Source organism: Hippocampus comes, unplaced genomic scaffold, assembly GCF_001891065.2.
Source record: "Hippocampus comes isolate QL1 unplaced genomic scaffold, H_comes_QL1_v1.1 scaffold158, whole genome shotgun sequence".
Taxonomy (NCBI): Eukaryota; Metazoa; Chordata; class Actinopteri; order Syngnathiformes; family Syngnathidae; genus Hippocampus; species Hippocampus comes.
This window is the reverse complement of record NW_017805548.1, coordinates 3,879,093-3,900,316: the sequence shown is the minus strand read 5'-3', so window position 1 is coordinate 3,900,316 and position 21,224 is coordinate 3,879,093. Positions and strand designations below refer to the sequence as shown.

General features: G+C 42.0%; 1 protein-coding gene and 1 long non-coding RNA gene across 5 annotated transcripts in view; one reads left to right on the top strand and one right to left on the bottom strand.

Annotated features, from left to right (window-relative positions):
- Window positions 1–2,563: 2,563 nt before the first annotated feature.
- Window positions 2,564–3,548, bottom strand: LOC109521712 (uncharacterized). The gene is made up of 2 exons (XR_002169415.1): window positions 3,255–3,548; window positions 2,564–3,193 (listed from the first exon to the last, which is right to left on the bottom strand). It is a non-coding gene; the product is annotated as an uncharacterized LOC109521712 (long non-coding RNA).
- A 4,953-nt stretch (window positions 3,549–8,501) lies between these two features.
- The window catches only part of LOC109521705 (palmitoyltransferase ZDHHC5-like), a 59,266-nt gene continuing 46,543 nt past the window's right edge, over window positions 8,502–21,224 (top strand). For 3 of the 4 annotated variants that reach the window (XM_019879717.1, XM_019879716.1, XM_019879715.1), the window contains exon 1: window positions 8,502–9,155. The gene's annotated coding sequence lies outside the window, so the exon portion shown is untranslated. The remainder of the gene's footprint in view (window positions 9,156–21,224) is intronic. The other variant, XM_019879718.1, reaches the window with a different exon arrangement.

Sequence of the window (21,224 nt, the reverse complement as noted above, 5' to 3'; positions counted from 1 at the left end):
ATTTTCCAATGCTGTGAAAATGTGTCGAATAAATATGACATTTCAATATTTCTGTCAACGAAGAAATGCATCATACCCTGCGATACACATTTCTATTAGCAGGGCGGGATGCCAGGCAGGTGGCTGTTGAAAGAAGGAACTGCGTTTCATGTCCAATTCACCGAGGGAACTGACAAAGAACAGCAATCTGAAGGACAGAGAGAAGCATTTTAAAATAGTACACGTCAGCTACGAAAGTTAACACGCTGCAAAAGTGTGTCCCGTGCCTCGTTCATCTCAGAGGCTGTTATGGCTGTTGCTCATCATGGCATGCGTGTGTAAGTGAGTGCGTGTGCGGTTACGGGTCGATCGCGGGAGGCTGATTGATCGAACAATAGAGCTTTGGTCAAAAACTTTTGGGCCCCCCTGCTCTGCAGGATGAACTACAGGGGAAAAAAAAATAATAATCAGGAAGGCTCATTGTGTATTTGTAGCCAACTTAGTCATTTTGATAGTAGGCTAATGTAGCTAATACAGATACATACAGCGTGTGTTGCCTTCGTTCGAAGGCTTTTAATTTGTTGCGGCTCCAGACACATTTGTTATTTCGGTCCAATATGGCTCTTTCAACATTTTGGGTTGCTGAGCCCTGTTCTGGGACATATAATACCTGAGATTAGGGGTGTCCAACCTTTTTTGTCCCAAGGGCTACTTTTCAAGGAGCCAACCTCCGGAGATCTACCAGTCCAGTCCAGTGTCAACATCTGTCACCCCCTCCTTTTTTTTTCTCCCCCACACACACACACACACACAAATTAAAAAACACTAAATGTCCCAGGGCCAAGCCATTTGGCTTTCCTACATACAATGCCCAAAGGGCAGCCAACTGGCTGGATTCGTTTCACCATTGATCTGCAAATGAGGAAAACTCTGGTGTGAACAACACACCTCAGCAATGACCGTTTGCATGCTAACGTGAGGAAAACCACCACATTCCATTTGAACAAGGTGCGGGAAGCGCCTCACCGTGCTGCATTTACAGAACAATGTTGACAAAATGGATCGTTAAGTTGTTGGTTTTGTTGTTGGTCCTCTGGTTTACTTTAGTAGTACTCTTACTCTTGTTCTCGGGTTCCTTTGTTCGTAAGTTTTAGTGCTGGGTCCATGAGATTCAGATTCAGAAAACTTTATTCATCCCCATGGGGTAATTGGACTTAACAGGCGTCATGAAGCGTGTTGATACAATGACACACTGTGTTGATACAGTGTTGATACTGTGCCACTGACCACTGACACCTGCTGGACTTCAAAAATCCCTGCAGGCAACCCACTTGACAGACTGAACTGACTGATTTGATGATAACTTCTGTTGTCTTTCTCCAACAGATGAGTTTTTGACATGCTACAATTGAAACCTCCATAACATTCTCAATATCTTGGCCCCACTCAAAACGCAAACTGTCTCCTTCAACCAAACAGCTCCCTGGTTTACCCCTGCCCTCAGACAACTTAAATCAAAAGGCCGTCAACTTGAAAGATTATGCAGAAAAACTGGACTCGCTATTCATAAAGAAATGTTCACGACCCACTTCCTCCATTACAATGACTCAATATCCAAAGCCAAATCAATCGACTACTCTGGTTTAATCAGTTCCAATGAAGGTAACCCCAGAACACTCTTTTCACTCATTTCTAAATTCATTAAACCTGCTGACACTCTTCCATCACATCTTTATTCCACCGATTTTTGTAATACTCTGGCCTCATTTTTTACATCCAAAATCCAACTTATCCACCAGCAACTCACCCCTTCATCTGCTCCCAACCCTCCTTCTCCATTCTCCCCGGTTCCTACCCACCTGTTCTCTGCATTCACCTCCCCATCTGTCCACCAAATCTCCATCTTAATTCAGAAGTCCAAAACCTCCACTTGTCAACTTGACCCTCTCCCGACTGTTCTAGTCAAAGCCTCTATCCCCTCTCATCACTAACATTATTCAAACTTCCCTCTCTACTGGCAATGTACCCTCCCATCTCAAAACTGCTGCTGTCAATCCCATACTTAAGAAACCTGGCTCTAATCCCTCCGACCTGAACAACTTCCATCCCATATCAAACCTCCCCTTCATTTCCAAACTTCTAGAAAAAACAGTGGCTGCTCAACTTCACACCCATCTCTCCTCCAATAACCTCTACAAACAATTTCAATCTGGCTTCCGTCCCCTCCATAGTACTGAAACTGCCCTCCTCAAAATCTCCAATGACCTTCTTCTCTTTGCTGACTCTGGTTCACTCGCCATCCTCCTCCTGCTTGACCTCAGCGCAGCCTTTGACACCATCTCTCACTCCATCCTCCTCGACAGACTCTCCTCCATTGGTATCACCAGCACCTCCCTCTCCTGGTTCCGCTCCTATCTTTCTGACCGCACCCAGTTTATCCATCTCAAATGTTTTAGATCTCACCCCTTTACCCTCACTTCAGGTGTTCCTCAGGGTTCTGTCCTTGGCCCCTTGCTGTTTCTAATCTATCTTCTCCCCCTTGGTAATACCTTCAGGAAACATCCCATTCACTTTCACTGCTACGCGGATGACACCCAGCTCTACATCTCTACCAAACCAAATACCATACTTCCACCATCCTCCCTAACCAACTGTCTGCAGGAATTAAAATCATGGTTCACCTCAAACTGAACAGCAATAAAACTGAACTCCTCCTCAGTGGCACCAAATCCACCCTAAACAAAATAAACAATTTCTCCATTCCCTTTGACAGCTCCTCCATCTCTCCCTCCCCTCAGGTCAAGAGTCTGGGTGTCATCCTTGATAGCACCCTCTCCTTCACCTCACATATCAACCACATCACTCGTTCTGCATATTATCATCTTAGAAACATCCACCGGCTCCACTCTTCTCTCACCCCTCACTCCACTGCTATACTTGTTCACACCCTCGTCACCTCGTGACTTGATTACTGTAACCTCCCTCCTGCTCAGTCTCCCTCAAAAAACCCTCCATAAACTTCAGCTGGTCCAAAATTCAGCCGCTCGCATTATCACGCTCACACCATCCATAAACCATATTACACCAGTCCTCCCACATCTCCACTGGCTCCCCATTATACACCGCATTCAATATAAAATCCTGCTCCTTACATTCAAAGCCATCCATAACTTTGCCCCTCCATACCTATCTGACCTGATCCATATTCCTACACCTGTCCGCTCGCTTCGTTCTTGCCCCTCCATACCTATCTGACCTCATCCATATTCTGACACCTGTCCGCTCTCTTCGTTCTTCCTCCCCTCTCCTCCTCACTGTCCCCCCTGCTCGCCTCGTCACCATGGGAAACAGAGCCTTCAGTCGCTCTGCTCCCCAGCTCTGGAACACACTCCCCGCTGACCTTCGTAATACAGACTCATTAACACATTTCAAATCCAGCCTCAAAACACATCTGTTTAGACAAGCTTATTCACTCGGACCATAAAGCCATTATCTTTATTTTGTTTTATTTTATCTTATTTTGTTTGATGTTGTTTTTAACATTGTATTTGTGATTTTAACTGCTTGTTGTAAGGTGTCCTTGAGTTCTTAGAAAGGCGCCCACAAATAAAATGTATTATTATTATTATTATTATAAAGTGTATACAATATCATTCACATCTATGCATTCATATTGTATTATTCAATATGTTTGAATAATGTGAAAATTATGTAAATGAGAATGCTTGTGGGCTTTGTCTTCACAAAGTTTTTTACAGAAAAATAAGTTGCTCTAGTGTTTAGAATTTTAGTCTGTTGCGTTTCTTGCATGCTTTTTCCCCTGCTGTGGAGAGCACACGCTTGCATGGCACAGATGAGGCCGGCGTACAGAGAAACTGCTTTGTGGGGTGGCAGAGGTTTGGAAAAGTAGTGTGTTGGTCCTTCGATTATAACAGCGGGTATTGACTGCGTGCAATTTTCCCCTCTGCCAGGTATCGCTTGACCTCAAATATAGCATCTGCTGTTGCAGCTCTTCACAGTCTCCCCACCTCATCATCCAGATGCTGCCACAGGTCATCTAAAAAAACAAAACCCAACAAAATTGGCATTTAGAACAGTTTCCAAAAACAAACTAATAATGATGAGTAACATGCCAGATGTAGTTGCAGAGGTGCTTTTGTTGGTATAGAATATTTCTGTATGGCAAATTCGACATTTCATCTGCAATAAAATATGTGAATGTAAACTAAGAGTTACCTTGGAATGGACTTGAATTAGAATGGAACAAGACATGTCAATAATCTGAGAGGCACTTGGTGAGACAAGGAGATTTGAATAAATACAGGAGATCCCCGGGAGCTGCTCCATATGCACGTACTTCGACAAGTGAGCGAGGGTGAGGTCTGGCTTGTTTCGGCAGGCGGCATCGCGTTGCTCGACTCACTACCTTATAAACCCAGTTTGGCGGGCTTTTGCGGTGTCGATGCAGCCTGGACTGAGTCGAAGCAGTTCATGTATTGGTCACGTGATAGTCTTGAAGCAATATGCTCACCAACGCGGGGATTGCTCTGTGAGCCCGACGCGTGCGTCGACGCATCGGTGTTGCTGGACCCATCACTAGTAAGTATAGTTTTCGTTTTCATCTTTGTCCTTAGCTAATATGAATTGGGTTCTTTTCATTTCGTTTTGTCTGTCTCGGGTTAATTTTCTTCCTTGCCTTTTGTGCAAGCGATTTTGGTTATCGTTTTCTTTTGTCTTTTCCTGGTCCTTATTTGACCAGCGCTTTATGTTTCTACTTGGTCGGTGCGTTTTTGTATTAAACATTTTTGTTACTGAGTTTTTGTCTGGTGTCTACTATTTTGGGAAACAAAAGACTTTATTTGGTTCGTTTGAACTGTGGCACACATATTTTGTAACTGTGCGGTTCTTCAGCGCCGCCCCGTCCATTTTGAAGAAAATTTAACATTTTTAAGTGCACTCTGTGGTGGTGAAAATATGGTACTTCTTTAAAAATAAATACATCAAAAGATACAAAATAAAGTTAAATACAATCAAAGATCCAATGGTGATTGTTGTTCACAAGGGTCATTCCGAGTTGCAACACATCTTTGTACATAATTGCAAATAATCCTTCTAAAGTTGCTTTAAAGTAGTGCTTCTCAATTATTTTCTGTCATGGCCCCCCTAGGAAGAAGAAAACATCTCGCGCCCCACCCCGCGCGACTATAAATAGTATTTGTCTATAAAATTGTTATAAGTACACCTCTGCATAACACTGTATCCTTATTAACGTATAAGAGAATAAAAAAAGAAAGATATATGGACCAACTTACAACAAAGAATAGCTTTACTAACTAATAGAAAAGATTTAAAGTGCATCTGAAATTCAAAAATAAAATTAAATCCTGAAAGTGGAAGCATTTTTTGACTGACCATGTCAAACGATGCAATAATGAAAAATAAAATTACCTAAAATCAATAATAATGCATTCAAACTGATCACCAACATTAACTCAGAGACACAATATTAAAAAAAAACTAACCTGCAAAACAAAAGTATATAATTTTTGCTGATTTTTTTAAAATCAAAGATAATGTCTGGATTAAAGGCTACAATGAGCACGTTTTGCAATGCACAGCTTTTCGAAGCGAGGTTTGAAGCAGGACACAGCAACTCTAAGCTCCTGCTCAACGTGTAGATGTGACATGTATTTTAGTTGACTGAAGTAGCAGTCACTGTTATGTTTAATAAAACGCTTGGAAACTGACTCTGTGCTCCCTGCCGTTTATAGTCAGTAGCCATCTTTTTATATCCACGCTTTTCGGCAACCGCCCACTTTACGGCCGTGACGTTACGCCTTCGTAACATTACCCTGTGGCTGTAGTTACATGCCACATTCACCCCACCTTTTTTTAAAGTGCAAAACACATTCAAACATATCAATAGAACACAACTTTCAGGCCAGACCGTGGCCAAATTATCTGGGTAAACAGGGTAGACTACCTGTTTACCCGCATAGTCATGTGGTTTATTCTGCCACATAACAGACTATGCGCTAACCTAAACATGAATTAAGAACATTGTCTCTGAGGTACAGTGGCTGCCGACGAGTAGTCTCACCTTCACGAAAAGTATTTTAAAAACAAAATAAAGCAGGTCATCTTTAAACCGAGGGCAACTTTACCGAAAACACCTGTGGAAAGGTGCACCCAAAGTCAATGTTTAGCTATTCTTGAACCACTTGGAGTATCAGCATAGTTTTGGTCACTTTTTGAAATATTCAAAATGTCACATTATGAATATTTCTCCCATACAGTAAGAATTTGTGGAAGTGCTGCTGTCACTGAACTATGGATGTTTGAAAACAGAAGGAAAAGGCGAATCTTTTGTTCATCTAATTTCTTTTCACAATATGTGCCTTGAAAATGGATTTAGAATGTTGATTAGGACTTGAAAACATGACAGAATAAAAATGTGTGACAATTGTAACATGTAGGGTATTGAAGTGTGTATTCTGCCCATGTTTGAACATAATGTACAACTATCCCATGTCAGCATGAGAACACACACCTTGCCTCCTCTCCTCATGCCTGCGAGTAGACCTTTGCACCCTTGAATCATCAATCACTTGATGATATCAGTTCCTCCTTCAGGGAGACAATGTGGAGAGACACAGAGCTTCAGAAAGCACCAGTTAATACAAGCTGATGAGTTTAGGAGAAACAGAGTCCGATGCCACGTCATAAGTTTCGGTACCACCCATGACGATATAAATGTGTTGTGAATCTCTTACCCCTTCGCACTCGTGATCCGCAGCCATTGTCTGTAGACCGCGGGTGCCCAGAATATTCTGCAAATAAAACCTTCGAAGGTACTGTTCATTGGCTCCAGCCTGTATTTGAATAACCAACATCCTCATAGTCCGAAATTAACAAGCACGCGGAGGAAGAGTAAGGCCGACTCTGTCCCCCAACAACTGGTGACCCTGACGTGATTTCGGACTGAGGTTTCGGCCAACAGATAGAACGTCGGCCGCCCAAGATTGACAAGGTAAGAGGACAATTATCATCTAAATTGGTCTTCTATCTGTTGGCTGAAATCAAGGTAAGAATTGCGTCTTGAGTTGATATTCTAAAAAGATAACTTGTGGCTGGATGAACAGTGACTTGCACAATTGTAATCTTATTTTAGGAGTGGAATTCCTCAAATAAAATAAGATTATTTTAATATTATCTCTCGTAAAAAGGATCAGGCAGGTGTTTTTGCGAAAAGAATCGAACACCTTTGGAGAAAAGATTCGACTGCTTCTGAAAAAAAAGATCGAGTGCTTTTGTGAAATTAAGGTTCGAGTACTTTTGTTTGGATTGTAACAAGTACTATTGGAGGGAATATTCTATCTCGGCGTGCCTGGTGAATATTCAGAATGCTTTTAAAGACATGAAAGAGCAAACACTGAACGGCAGTTGGAAAAAACTCTGGCCTAATGTCGCACACTGCTGAGCAGTGGACTTCGTCAGGAGTGAAACCCTCTTTCACTCCTGACGAAGTCCACTGCTCAGCAGTAGATAAGGCTGTGAAGCTGGCCCGGACGCTATAAACTGAAGGGTTCTCTGACATGACATCAGAGGAAGTTGACACCCTCATTGAGTGCCACTCAGAGCCTCTAAAAGACGAGGACCTCGTCGAAATGACCAAGTTGGCGAGTGAAGGAGAAGAGGAGCAAGCCAGAGAAGAAGATGAAGTCGAAGAGCGTGGCCTTACCCTCCAGAACCTGCAAAGACTGTTCGGTGGTGCACAAACTTCAAAAAATGGCCAAAGAAATAAATGACATTCAGTAACTGTGTTGAGGGGGTCATGGCATTATACAAGAGCATCTTTGCTCAAAAGAAAAAACAACGCCAACAATTACCCATCACAATGTTCCTCGCCCGTCAGAAATCTTCGTCCAAGCCTTCTGCAGGAGCCTCCACATTTTCCGCAACCTAACTTTATTCATGTACTGTATATATATATACTGTACTGTATTAATACTCTTTACTTTATAGAATTAAAGAATGATACTTACTGTTATGTACTGTACTACAAACATTTACTGTACTTCTACATGCATGTACTGTACTGTATATCATTAAATTTGGCCTTATAAATATTTTTTGTACTCATACACATGTACATACTACCTATACAGGGGGTCGCTACTTCGCGGATTTTCGTTTATTGCGGATGGTTTTGTTCCCCATTAATCGCGATAAACGAGGGATTACTGTATTTCTATTCGAGAATGGATGTAAATTGAAGATAAATAAAGGTATTTTGGAGAAAAAAAATCTATTACTTCCTATATAAACACAGTGCCATCCCGAAATCATGTTCAATTAAGGACGCCCCCCCCCCAAAAAAGACAGTCAACCGAGTGTTTTTTTTCTTTTTTTTGTCAACCGAGTGTCAGGTGGCAGAGACGCTCTCTCATCGACGTCATCTCATGGCGCAATCTTCATTTCTCTCAATATTGGAAAAATCATAACTGATGTTAACGAGGTTGAATCACATGTTCGTATTGCACATTTTCACAAAATTCACCTAAAAAAATTCGTAACATTTGGATGGAAAGACCACGAGAGAGAGAGAGAGAGAGAGAGAGAGAGAGAGAGAGAGAGAGAGAGAGAGAGAGAGAGAGAGAGAGAGAGAGACGCACGCGCACACACACACTGGGGTGGGGTAGCTTAGTGGTGGTCTGGGTTTAGCCTTTTGTCACCCAATCAGGGGTTTTTCTATTGTAATTCATCTTCTTTGACGTCAGTTATGGGATTCAGATGAATGTCTTCCTCCGTAGAATCCACTAACCGTCGGAATCTCTCTTGCCAAATATTCTGTGAACTCCAATTACAGCAACGAGGGCGAGAACTGACACAAATCCGAACAGTTCACCCCTTCACCATCCTGAACCCAGCAAATGCCGTACGTATGGGAACACTTAGCTTGGCTAGTTAGCCAGCCAGCCAGCTCAGCACCGTATTGTAATAATGGAAACGCTACTCTCATATATCAAACCCACTCTTTTTGCGAGCGTGCAGAATGGATTTTATGGGGATGTGTTCGACTGCTGCTTGCATGATCTGATAAATGGAAACGGCAGTCATAATTTGGATTAACCGCAGCGTTTTTGGACCCAGAGCTGTTGTCTGAACCTTCACAGGTGAGTTGAATTGTGAGCGGTAAAATGCTATGTACCAAGAACGAGCAATTCACATAGCCAAGGGTACTGATGCTTTATTGTAAAACATACGGTACATTTGGTTGCTGTCCGAATCAAATACAAGACGTTGTTATGCTGGAGGATGCCCACCGCTAAACTGTATCCATTAATCAATTAATCGAGGGAGTTGGACATTTTTTCAAAAATGATTAAACCTAATATAACATGGCTTCAAAAAGGGCACCACAATTTAACAGAAAAAAATATTTCATTTGTCAAAGTGATCAAGCCAGTTCAGAGATATCTAAATTTGAAGTTCATAAAATCACCCCCCCCCGCCCATACAATTACACAAATCAAAGTGAAAATCTTGTCATCAAGAAAATTAACCAATTAATATTAATAGAGGGAGTTGGACATTTTTTTCAAAAATAATTAAATCTCATATAACATGGCTTCATCAAGTGCACCACAATTAAAACAACAATACTAAATATATTCCATTTGTCAAATTGATCAAGCCAGCCCAGAGATATCCAAATTTGAAGTTCATAAAATCGCCCCCTCCCCTTTTTTTTCCCCAAAATACATTTACCCAAGTCAAAGCGAAAATCTTGTCATCAAGAAATTTATCTGTCAACTATACAACTACTGCAATATCTCTACTGGATCTAGATTTTTGCTTCAAATTTTCAAAATACAATGGCGAAGGCATGCTGTGCAAATGGTGCTGGAAATTTAGCCTTCACCGACCTTCAAAAATTAAGTCAGGGCCAAGGGTACATGATCATGAGAAAACATGCTGCCACAGGAACATGTTAATATAATACTGCATTTGATTTGAGCTCACTGGAAATGGCACACCGGATTTGGTCACTCACCGAGACCTTACGCTGATCATTTACAAATGCAGACACTTCCAGCCAATCTGAGGGAGGCTGCTGATGGCTATGCTGAATAAATTAGCGTAATTCATAATTTAATCAAAGTAGGGTATGTTACATGTCAAAATGCTCACTTTGTCCACAACATATCAAAAATATATTCCAAAAAGGCATCCAAAATATTGTTTGTTTCTTAACAACAATGTTCATGGGTCAAAGTCAGAACACACTCCCAGTCGTTGTTGTTGTTGTTTTTTATTTTAAAAAGGATTTGCTCTTTCAAATCAAGTAAGTTTGGACCTGATACTTGTCAGTTTTTTGGAATGTGGCGCTTTAGTGCAGTGAATATGTATTTAATGTATTTTCCGGACTAAAAGCCACCACTTTCCCCCCAAACTTTGAATCCTGTGGCTTTTCATATGACTCTGTTTATTTATGGATTTTTTTTCTGATGATTGTCAAGCTCTCAATAGATTTACCCATTCTTGTCATCTAACCAATGAAATTAACAAACACGTCACAGTGGACCAATGAAAGTGTCTGAGTACGCCCTCAGACTGAATAATCCTCAACTGTTTGTGGTTGGAACAAAATGATTTGCAGCTGCAGGACAGCCAGCTCCCCGGTTTACTGAGAGAGCGCAAGAGTGAGAGAAATGTGGAAGCATGTTTGCTTAGCAGTGTACGTGGTTGTCTAAAGGAGGAATTGGGAATCAAGATAAGCAGAGTTTATTTTTTTTAAGTAATAGGGAACAAGTGCAATAAACACAGCTATCTCTGCAGTGCAATTACGGTCTAAGATCATTTGCAAATTTGCCTTGTGTGAGAGCAAAAGTCTGAGAAAAGTTCTGGGATGCTGTGTAACTATGGCTGCATTTGGCATTCATCTAGGGAACAGATGTCAAAGTCAAAGCCCGGGGGCCAGATCTGGCCCGACATCATTTTACGTGGCCCGCAAAAGCAATTCAAGCATTTCAACTTCCATGATGCTTGCTTAAGTCTGAACCAAAATTCCAATTGTCATATATAATGTAATAATTACAATGTTTGAACAATCCATTATTCTTGACTTCTGATGTCAAAACTAGTTATCCATCCATTTGTTGTTCGCCCCGTATGTAATATGTGGAGGTGGTTAAACATTTATATGGTTTCACCAAAATTCACAGTCATAACGGCCCTCCAAGCGAAACTGGAACTACAATGTGGCGGGCAACAAAAATGAGTTTAACACCTCTGATCTAGGGGGTCTACCATTGTTAATGATATCCGTAATACCCCATTCAAAAACGTGGAGACCCACCACTACTAGTCCAAAGCGGTTAAGTACCATTATGTAGAAATCAGTTTTTATGGCTAAATTTAGCTGGAGCGGCTTGTAATCGTTGCGGTTTTTAGTCTGGAAATTATGGTACTTACTTTTTGGGACCCTTAATATTTGTGAAACTGATCAACTAAGAGAGGCCATATTTTTGAGATTCTTAACCGACCACCAGAGATAGAGGCAAAACTGACTGAAGTCTCTATTCTATAAAAATTAGATTCTGGAGGCTCAGGCCTCCCTGTTTAGAGTTTGCATGTTCTCCCCGTGCCTGCGTGGGGTTTCTCTGGGTACTCCGATTTCCTCCAACATTCCAAAAACATGGCAGGCTGATTGAACACTCGAAATTGTCCCTAGATGCCTGTGTGTGAGCGGGGATTGTTGTTCGTCTGTGTGTGCCCTGCGATTGGCTGGCAACTTACTTTTAACTTTACTTAAATCTTTAATTATAAAACCTTATACAGTAATTAACATTCATCAGCATTGCCTTCTGAGACAAGCGAAGAGACTTGTGCTGGTGGCGTAGAAGGCGGCCCTCATTTGATGCTCTGATGTTGTAGCCACCGTTAGCCTCCAGCTAGCTCCTGGCCACCTATCCCCGCGCAGCCGATGTGTTAATGATAAGACAATTAATCGGTATTGATGAGAAGGAGGCGAAGAGAGACGTGCTGCTGCTTTCGGACCGGCCCACACCTGCCCCCTCTCTCTCACTCTCTCTCTGCCGTGCACGTAGAAGCAAAGAGACTTGTGCTGGTGGCGTAGAAGGCAGTCCTCATTTGACGCTCTGTGACGGTGTAGCCCCCGTTAGCCTCCAGCTTGCTGCTGGCCAGCTATCCCCGCACAGCCGATGTGTTCATGACAAGACAATTAATCGGTATTGATAAGAAGGAGGCGGAGAGAGACGTGCTGCTCCTTTCGGACAGCCCCCCCCCCTCTCCCCCCCGCTACGCACGTAGAAACAAGGTTGCTGGGCGGGTCTACGAAGATGCGCAGCCAATCAGCTCACTCGGTGCTGTCATTGATCGATGTCGCACCAGGAACCAATCATGCGCCTTGAATGAGTGCCCGCTGCATATACAGTACAGGCATGTTCAAAACCTCTGAGTAATTCAGCCTTTTTTTTCTGAATACAGTACTGTGGAAAAATCCGCGATGCACTGAAACTGTGATAAGTGAACCGCGAAGTAACGAGGGATCACTGAATACATATATGTCACAATATAATAATTACGGAATTATTTGGACTTTTGGGCCGATATTTAATAATATGCATTGTTTTAGATAATGGATGGTTTTGGGATGAAAGTGGAAACTGAAGCACTTAAAATCCATATTGTAAATCTCAGAATTTTTCGTCAGTGTAATCATGCTCACCACTGGTTCATGGTGCTGCAGATTGATGCATGGATGGATGGATAGTTTGAGGCCATGAGAAACAATTGCTTAGCTGCATGAGATAAGCTGTTTCCGAATTGTCCCTAAAGGGAACACAACACATGGATAGACACAGAGACAGGACCACTGCTATACATCACACGCACACTGACCTACTGACTACAGTTGTCTCAGCAATGACTGTTCAAGCGGAGTAGGGGCGGCCCTTTGAGCTCGACATATTAAGACAGGGGTGCCCATTACGTCGATCGCGATCGACCGGTTGTTTGCGTACTGCTCCAAAGTCGATCGCGAGGGGTGTAGAGGAGAAAAAAAAAAACAACCATTTGTGTGTCTTTGTGCATGTTCGTAATATATTTTTTGTGTTAATGTACATTGCACCCTAATTATCCTAACAGTCTCATTTTCACAAAAAGTATTAAAACAATAACATAAAATAAAGCAGGTAAATCTTTAACCTACGGTGGCGCATGACCTGCGTCACCAGAAGTTGTTACCGCTCAGCAGTCTGCTACTGCAGCTTGTCAACAGAGCTGTTGCGCTGTATCTTTTATAATTATCATTATTCTCATTCAGAGTTTGTTTCGTGTACAATTCACCAAGGGCACGGGCAAAGAATAGCAACCTGGAGGGCTGAGAGAAGCATTTTAAAACCGTACGCGTGAGCTACGATAGTTAACAGGCTGCAAAAATGTGTCGCATGCCTCCACGACAGGCTGTTGCTCATCATGGTGTGCGTGTGTATGTGCGTGCGTGTGCCCGGTAACGGGTCGATTGCAGGAGGTTGGTTGATCGAAAAGTAGATCTTCGGTCAAAAAAGTTTGGGCACCCCTGTATTAAGACAGGGGTTGCGATCAAAATGTGCTGATTGCCTGTGTCTGTTACAACATGTAACATAGGTAGAGTCAAACCTCGGTTTTCGAACGTCTCTCTTCTCGACCAAATCGGTTTTCGACCAAAAATTTCGAGTTTTTTATGCCTCGGATTACGACCGAAAATCGGTTCTCGACCAAACTGAGCGCACTTGAATGCGTCTTCGATCAGATTTTGTAAATCTATACGCAATATGCCACTGCCCCTTCGAATGCGATAACGTCTAAAGCTTCAGGCCGAGTCTGATCTTTTGACAACAGCTCAAGTGAAAGTGTAACTGCTGAGGACGCAATCACATTATTTTGAGATGGGGACAAAGCCAGTCGACTTCTTACTCAACAAGCTAGATCAGGGGTGTCAAACTCATTTTAGCTCGGGGGCCACATGGAGGAAAATCAATTCCCAAGCGGGCCAGACCGGAAAATCATGGTACATATATCTTAAAAACAACTTCAGATTGTTTTCTTTGTTTTAATACTGTCCAAAGTAGGACAAACACAACATCACTATTAATAATAAAACAAGTGAAGTTTTTGGAAAATTCTGAGGACAAAGAACACACCAACACACAATGCCGCAGTGATTCAAAGAACCAGAACAGTATCACAGACCCCAGAACTATATCAGGGTGTCATTTCTCAAGCAGAAATCTAGATACAAAGAACAAAATCCTGTTGCCCAAACAAGAGTCACAGTCACAAATCAAGAATAGGTTGAATATACAAATGAAATAAAAAACAATAGCAAATCAACATAAAAATATATAAACATAAAGCTGAAACCTGAGGACAGTGTATCCAAAATAGTGCAAACACAACATCACTATTAATCATAAATCACTTTAAGTTATTTGAAAATTCTGAGGACAAAGAACACAGAAACACACTTCACAGAACTCTTTCACAGATCACAGAATTATATTAAGGTGTCTAATGCAGCACTTTAAGTTTGGTTACATTGCTTATTTGACTCCTGATACCGGCATCTTTTAGCTTTCACCAGCGCATCAATATCAGGCGTCACATTCTGAGTGACAGCCAACTTCAGGATGTGGTTCAAGTGGCTGTGCGTGAGCCTTGAGCGCAGCTTTGTTTTATTAATGCTCATTACAGAGAAAACCTGCTCACAAAAATATGTGGTTCCGAACATGGACAACAGCTTTGCGGCGAGGGCTGTCAAGTTGGGGTACCCTGGCAAGAGGTTCTGATAAAATGTGTCCAAGCCAGCTGTGGCAAATTTGCCCTTCAAATCCGAATCACACTGCAAGTCAATTATTTCAAGTTGGATGGATGTTGACGGGCAGATCAGAGGGATTCACGGTGAATGGCGAGCAAAAAACTGTGAAGTCTTTTTCCAGTTCACCAAAAATCTGAAAAAGTTGCTCAAACTCCTGTAACAGTCCCGTTATTTTATCTTTGAACCGCATCATGTCTGCGACACGTTGGGTCGCGCACACATGTTTCAGACAGGGGAAGTGAGCTGCATCACCACCGGCGAGTTGCGTCTCCCACAATGACAGCCTCAACTTGAAAGCGCGTATGCTGTCATAATACTGTGTGACAACTTTGTTGCACCCTTGCAGCCGTTTGTTCAAGGTATTCAGGTGCTCGGTAACATCCACTATAAATGCAAGACCCTGCATCCATTATCCGGAATGAAATTCTTACACCGGTTTGTCCTTTTCTTCCATAAACTGTTCAATTTCTTCTCGTAAGTCATAGAAACGCCTCAGCACTGCACCTCGGCTTAACCACCTTACCTCAGTGTGGTATGGCAAGCCATTGATGTGGTCTTTCTCTGAGAAGGCTGTCAAACTGACGGTGATTCAGGCTTCCGGATCGGATGAAATTCACCGTTTGGATGACCACTTTCATGATGTGATCCATGTTTAATAACTTGCAACACAAAGCCTCCTGGTGCAAAATATAATGAAAAGTCCAAAAATCACGTCCTCCATTTGCAGATCGCACTTTCTCTCTGAACTTTGTCACAACTCCTGCTTTTTTCCCGATCATCGAGGGTGCACCATCCGTAGCCAGGCTGACCGCGCGGGGCCAGTCCACTCCGACCCTGTCCAGGGCACCGACGTGTGCGTCGAAAATATCAGCGGCTGTTGTTGTACCTAACATTGGCATCATCTCCACGAACTCTTCGATGACGGTCAATGTGTCATCAACTCCGTGGATGAAAACGGCCAATTGTGCAACATCTGTAATGTCCGTGCTTTCATCAATTGCAACTGAAAAGACAGTAAAAGCCTTTACTTTGTTTTTTAACTGGCTGTCCAAATCTGCTGAAAGATCAGAAATCCTGTCTGCGATGGTGTTTCTTGTCAAGCTAATATTTGCAAAAGCCTGTCGCTTTTCAGGACACACGATCTCCGCTGCCTTCACCATGCATGTTTTTATGAAGTCACCCTTACCAAATGGTTTTGAAGCCACTGCGATTTCATTAGCAATGAGGTAGCTAGCTTTCACCGCAGTGTCACTGATGTCTCGGCTGTTAGTAAAAGCAGACTGCTGTTTCTTGAGACCCGACAACAGTTCATCCACCTTCTCTTTTCTCCGCTGTCCTTGAAAGTTGTCATTTTGTCGTCATGAAAACTCACATAGTGATGACGAAGGTTATATTCTTTCAGCACTGCAACATGCTGTGAACACAGCAAACATACTGCTTTCCCATTCACTTCCGTGAAAAAATAGGAGGATGACCATTTTTCTTGGAACACTCTGCACTCGACGTCCACTTTTCGCTTTTTTGACAGTGACTTATTGTGGTAATGAGGGTGACAAAGCATATAATGCGAACAGTATGCTATGAACAGTTTGCATGCCTCCCACAATCCAATTGCACCATCCAGTGGACGCAATTGGAACAGCAGTTTAATGAAAAATTGCAGCTCATTTTTATACTTTACATAATCATCTCGCGGGCTGGATTAAACTCCTGTGCGGGCTCGATCCGGCCCACGGGCCTTACGTTTGACACCCCTGAGCTAGATCCACAGTCCACTCATGGCTAATCCCAAGGATAAATTCTACATCTGGCATAGTGTTTCCTGATCCTAAATTGATGATACCTTCTTGGATTTCTCTTCTGAGCTAACATTTGCCTTCTACTTAAATAAAGATAGGAATATGCCAACTTTAGGCCCATCAGTCTTTTGAGTGTTAACCAGAAGATCCTGGCCAAATACCCCTTGCCATCAGATTGTAGCAGTTGCTGTCTACATTGATCTCTACTGACCAGACTGGGTTATCGACGAAATGAATCATTCAATACGAAGCGTCTTTGCAACATTATTGGCTCCCCTGGAATTGACGTGCCTGAGGTGGTAACCTGTTTGGATGCGGAGAATGCATTAGATAGGGTTGAGTGGGGATACTTGTTTTATTCATTGGCAAAGTTTGGTTTTGGTTCAGATTTTATTATGTTCATTATTTTGCTTTATGAGTCTACGACTGCACCCATAATTTTGAATGGCATGAGGTCTTCCTCTTTTGCCCTTCATCGGGCTACCACACAAGCTTGCCCGATTTCCTCCCTTTTACTGTATTTGCTTTTGCCACAGAACCATTTGAGCTTTGAGCTGAGGAGAGAATTATGGGCATCGCAAGGTATGACATCACCCAAGCTGTTTGTCTATGCAGATGATTTGTTGCTCAACTTGTCACAGCCCTCTTCGTCTGTCCCCCTCGTTATAGACATTCAAACTCAATCTGGCAAATAATTGCGGTTCTAATTGAAATTCGGTAAAATGCAAATTTATCCCAATTATGGCCTGTTTAGAACATCTTCAGCAGGCTCCTTCCCTTTTAAGGCTACGCCACAAGCGTTTTAGTGCCTCGGTGTGTTTGTAACTCCGACCTTTGATAACCTTTTTAATATGAATTATATATAATTTTTTTGTTGAACTTTTTATTTTGCATTTTTACAATTGGCAAAACGTCAAATTCTGCAACTCCAAAACAAAATATGTCCCTGAATATGACAAGATTAGAATAAGAATTTGTGCACTCTATCAAAAATACAGCTTGCAAGTTGAAATGGTCCAGAACACATCCTTCTGTTTTGACAACCCTTTCTAAATAGGATCCAAATAAGGCATTACAACTTTCTATCCAAGGGCAAAAACATCCATTGTCATCCAAAGCCTCGCGGTCATCTGTTCCATGATATAAACCTGTCTCAGTCTCTTTCTCCACTGTATTATCTTTTATATAACTGAGGAATATGTTTTGTTTTTTTTTTAAATTTTTGAGCATCTGTCTCAACCAAGAGGCCGCTTGTTAAAAGCAGACAAAAGCAAACATCCTTGGATCAGTTCTTTCCAAAACGCCAGGAAAAAACATTTCTGAGAGAAAAGGTGGACAAAAGAGGGCATCTAGTTAAATGACCATCATTTGTATTCTTTATTCGTTGTTTTTGACATTTTGCACAACTCTCGTTAATTGTGCGATAATCTAATTGTAACATGTATTTGTTTCATATTTTGATGCATTTTAATGCTTTCGGGAACATTTATGTCTGGACGGGGGGAGGGGGGCTTGGAACAAATTAAGGCATTTAAAACGCGTTTCTACTTACAAAATTTTCTAGTTCAGAAATTTCTTCCAGAACCAATTAATTTCGTAAGTAGAGGTACCACTGTCCAAGCTATTCCACTGTGTCAGTACATGTTGCTGTTTGGGCGGCATAATTGAATCCTTTGGGTTGTCTTGCTAGTCTAAGTATGGAAGTCATGTTTGAACTGACCCACAATTTATTTATTTATTTGTTTGTTTGTTTGTTTGTTTGTTTGTTTGTTTGTTTTCAAATGCTAACGCAGTGTTTTTCAAACTGTGTGTGCCGCTAGATATTTTCAGGTGTGCCATGGGAAATTATCCAATATTTATGCCTGTGCGGTCTGTCGCCCGGCAGAGTAATCATGTAGTACTCTTCCATACCGGTAGGGAGGAGCAGCAGCTACCGAATTGCCTTGTGCTTTGAGACAAGCGAAGTTTCCGGCGCGAGCCAATACAACGAACGCTCTCTTTCATTTGGATTTGATTTTGCCGGCGATGCAACAGCACTGACTCCGTTGTGCTTGGTATGGGGTGAAAAGCACCTCTGCAACAGCACTATTGTTCCAAGTAAACTTAAACTCCATCTCCAAACAAAACACCCTTCACTTCGAAACAACAATGTGGAGTGTTTTGTTCGCCTGCGTGAACACACGGGGAAACAAGCAACATTCATGAGGAAAACCGCAAAGGTAAACAAGACAGCCTTGAAAGCAAGTTACCATATCGCTGAACTTGTGGCTAAATCAAAAAAGTGGCAGAGCAATTAATACTTGCCGTCTGCAAAGCCATTGTAAATGAGATGTTCGGGCCCAAAGCGGCGAAAGAAATAGCCTGACTGCTGATAAAACTAAAAACATAGAAAGAATGAGAGCTATGGAAGAAGAGCTTTGTGTCTTTCATCGATTGCTGCCAGGATATCAGATCTGTGTTCATCCAAACCATTTATCACACTGGGTGAGAATAAATTTGAAAGATTATAAAATATTGGATTGATGTTGATTTGATACCTATTCAATGTGTAATCATATAGCGTTATTTTTCAATGTTAAAATACGCTTATAATAACAATATAACACTTAATTGTTAAAATAAGCTTTTTTTTCACATTTTCAACAGATGGTGTGCTGTGGAATTTTTTCAATGAAATGAATGTGCCTTGGCTGGAAAAAGAAAAACACTGCGCTAACGCATAACTTAAACTACAAGCTGTGGAGTGTGCACCCATTACTCGCGACCCCAAATCGATCCATTTCCTTGATTATTTTACTGCCTTTGTCCCGCAAGATTAAGTGGACCCTGCTCTTCTCAATTTTCTCTACATTCAGTATCTTCTTCGTTGCTGCTGCGACCTCATTGTGTGTGAGCCATGAAACCCCTTAGCTTGTCGCACAGCTTTCCATAAAGTAAAAATTGAGTCTATCCACTGTGACACTGGAAACACGTCTGAGCTCCAAAGGTCAGTTGTTAAACTTACCATTTTTGCATCTTCCAAGCGTTTAGAGATGAACTCGCTCACCTGTTTGTACTTCAGTGGGATTAGGGTATCAGAGATGCTGGGCCGGTTTGATAGCTGACAGCACGGCTCCAAATGTTGTACCATACCTCGAAACCCCACATTTTCCATCCACCAAAATGAAGTAAACATTTTTTTGTCTGTTAACATGTTGGCCTTGGTGCTCTATCAAGTGTGTTTTACAGTGTCCTTTAATGTTTCCTGCAGCGATGATTGTCACAGTTCGCTTTTCTTTGCACTCGCCTGTAAAACATCTTTGAACTTTGTTGCATGATGATACTTCAGATGCTTATGAGTTTGTTGTGTTAAATGTTCGGTTTTGCTGCCACCACTTGAGACACTAGTTTTGTGCACGTTGCTGTCTTACTTTTCTCCTCGTATAACACAGAGTAATTACACAGGGCAGACATAACTGCAGGCATGTACAGCTCTGTAAGCTTCTGCTCACGTGACGAAAAAACAGGCACATGGCAAACATGGAGACAGTTCGTCAGTCTTGTGACATGAATTCTGTATTGGATCGGACTGGTTCTCATAAAAAAACAATCTGATACCAATTCAGTCATTTTGGCCTGCATCGGACTCGCTACAGATCCAGTGGATCGAATCAGACCATCAACACTAAGAGCTTCGTGGTGGACATTTGTAAGTAAACCTCAGCGGAGCACAACACTCCGCCTTAAGCCTGCTCATGTGGATGTCAATGTGCATTTGTCCCTTGCACTGCGGTGGTGCCCGCCCTTCGTGATTTCTGCCCTCAACCCAGCTCCAGAGCCAACCCTGACTCTGACTCGCCTACCTGTTTAGCGCAACTGTTTTGGCCGCTTGTGCCAATCTCCACTGCATTGACTGTTTTTTCTTTAACTTGTTCATGATTACCTGTTTGATTGTCTACTTTTGTTGTGGTGAATTCTGGGGCGGGTTCTGTGGTGACCCACAACAGACATTCACCATGAACCTGTAGCTTAAAGAGAAGGGAGTTCTGGTTTCAAATGGATGATAAACTTGAAAGTGTTGAAGGATAGACTTGCTACTTGTTCTGTAAACAATTAGTTTTGCTGTGGTGAGTAAAGACATGACTTGCCTTTGTCTCCTCGTCTCATCGTTTTCTGCATTTTCATACTGGTATCAATTAGTAGACTCACACAAGCACCTCCCAAACAGCGGAGTGGCTTTCTGTGCCGCAATGAAAGTTATCAGTTATCATATCACATATTGACAGGTAGCTCCAAAATCTTTTAGTCGTGGCCAAAATTCATTTGGGCCTGCCACAGTTTCACGTGTATGTGGAAACACTGCAGATGTAATGTTTTATTTTACGGAGGCGAACACTGACAGCAATGACTGATCAGCAAATTTAAGACATGGTCGATCACACAACGTGCCAAAAATGCAAAATATCAACCGCTTCAAAGTCAGACAAACCGATCTTTATAAAGTCTAGAAAAAAAAATCTTTGTTGCACTTCAACATTATATTTACGTACCCCTGCATTAGTCTTTGTGTTTTTTAATGCCCA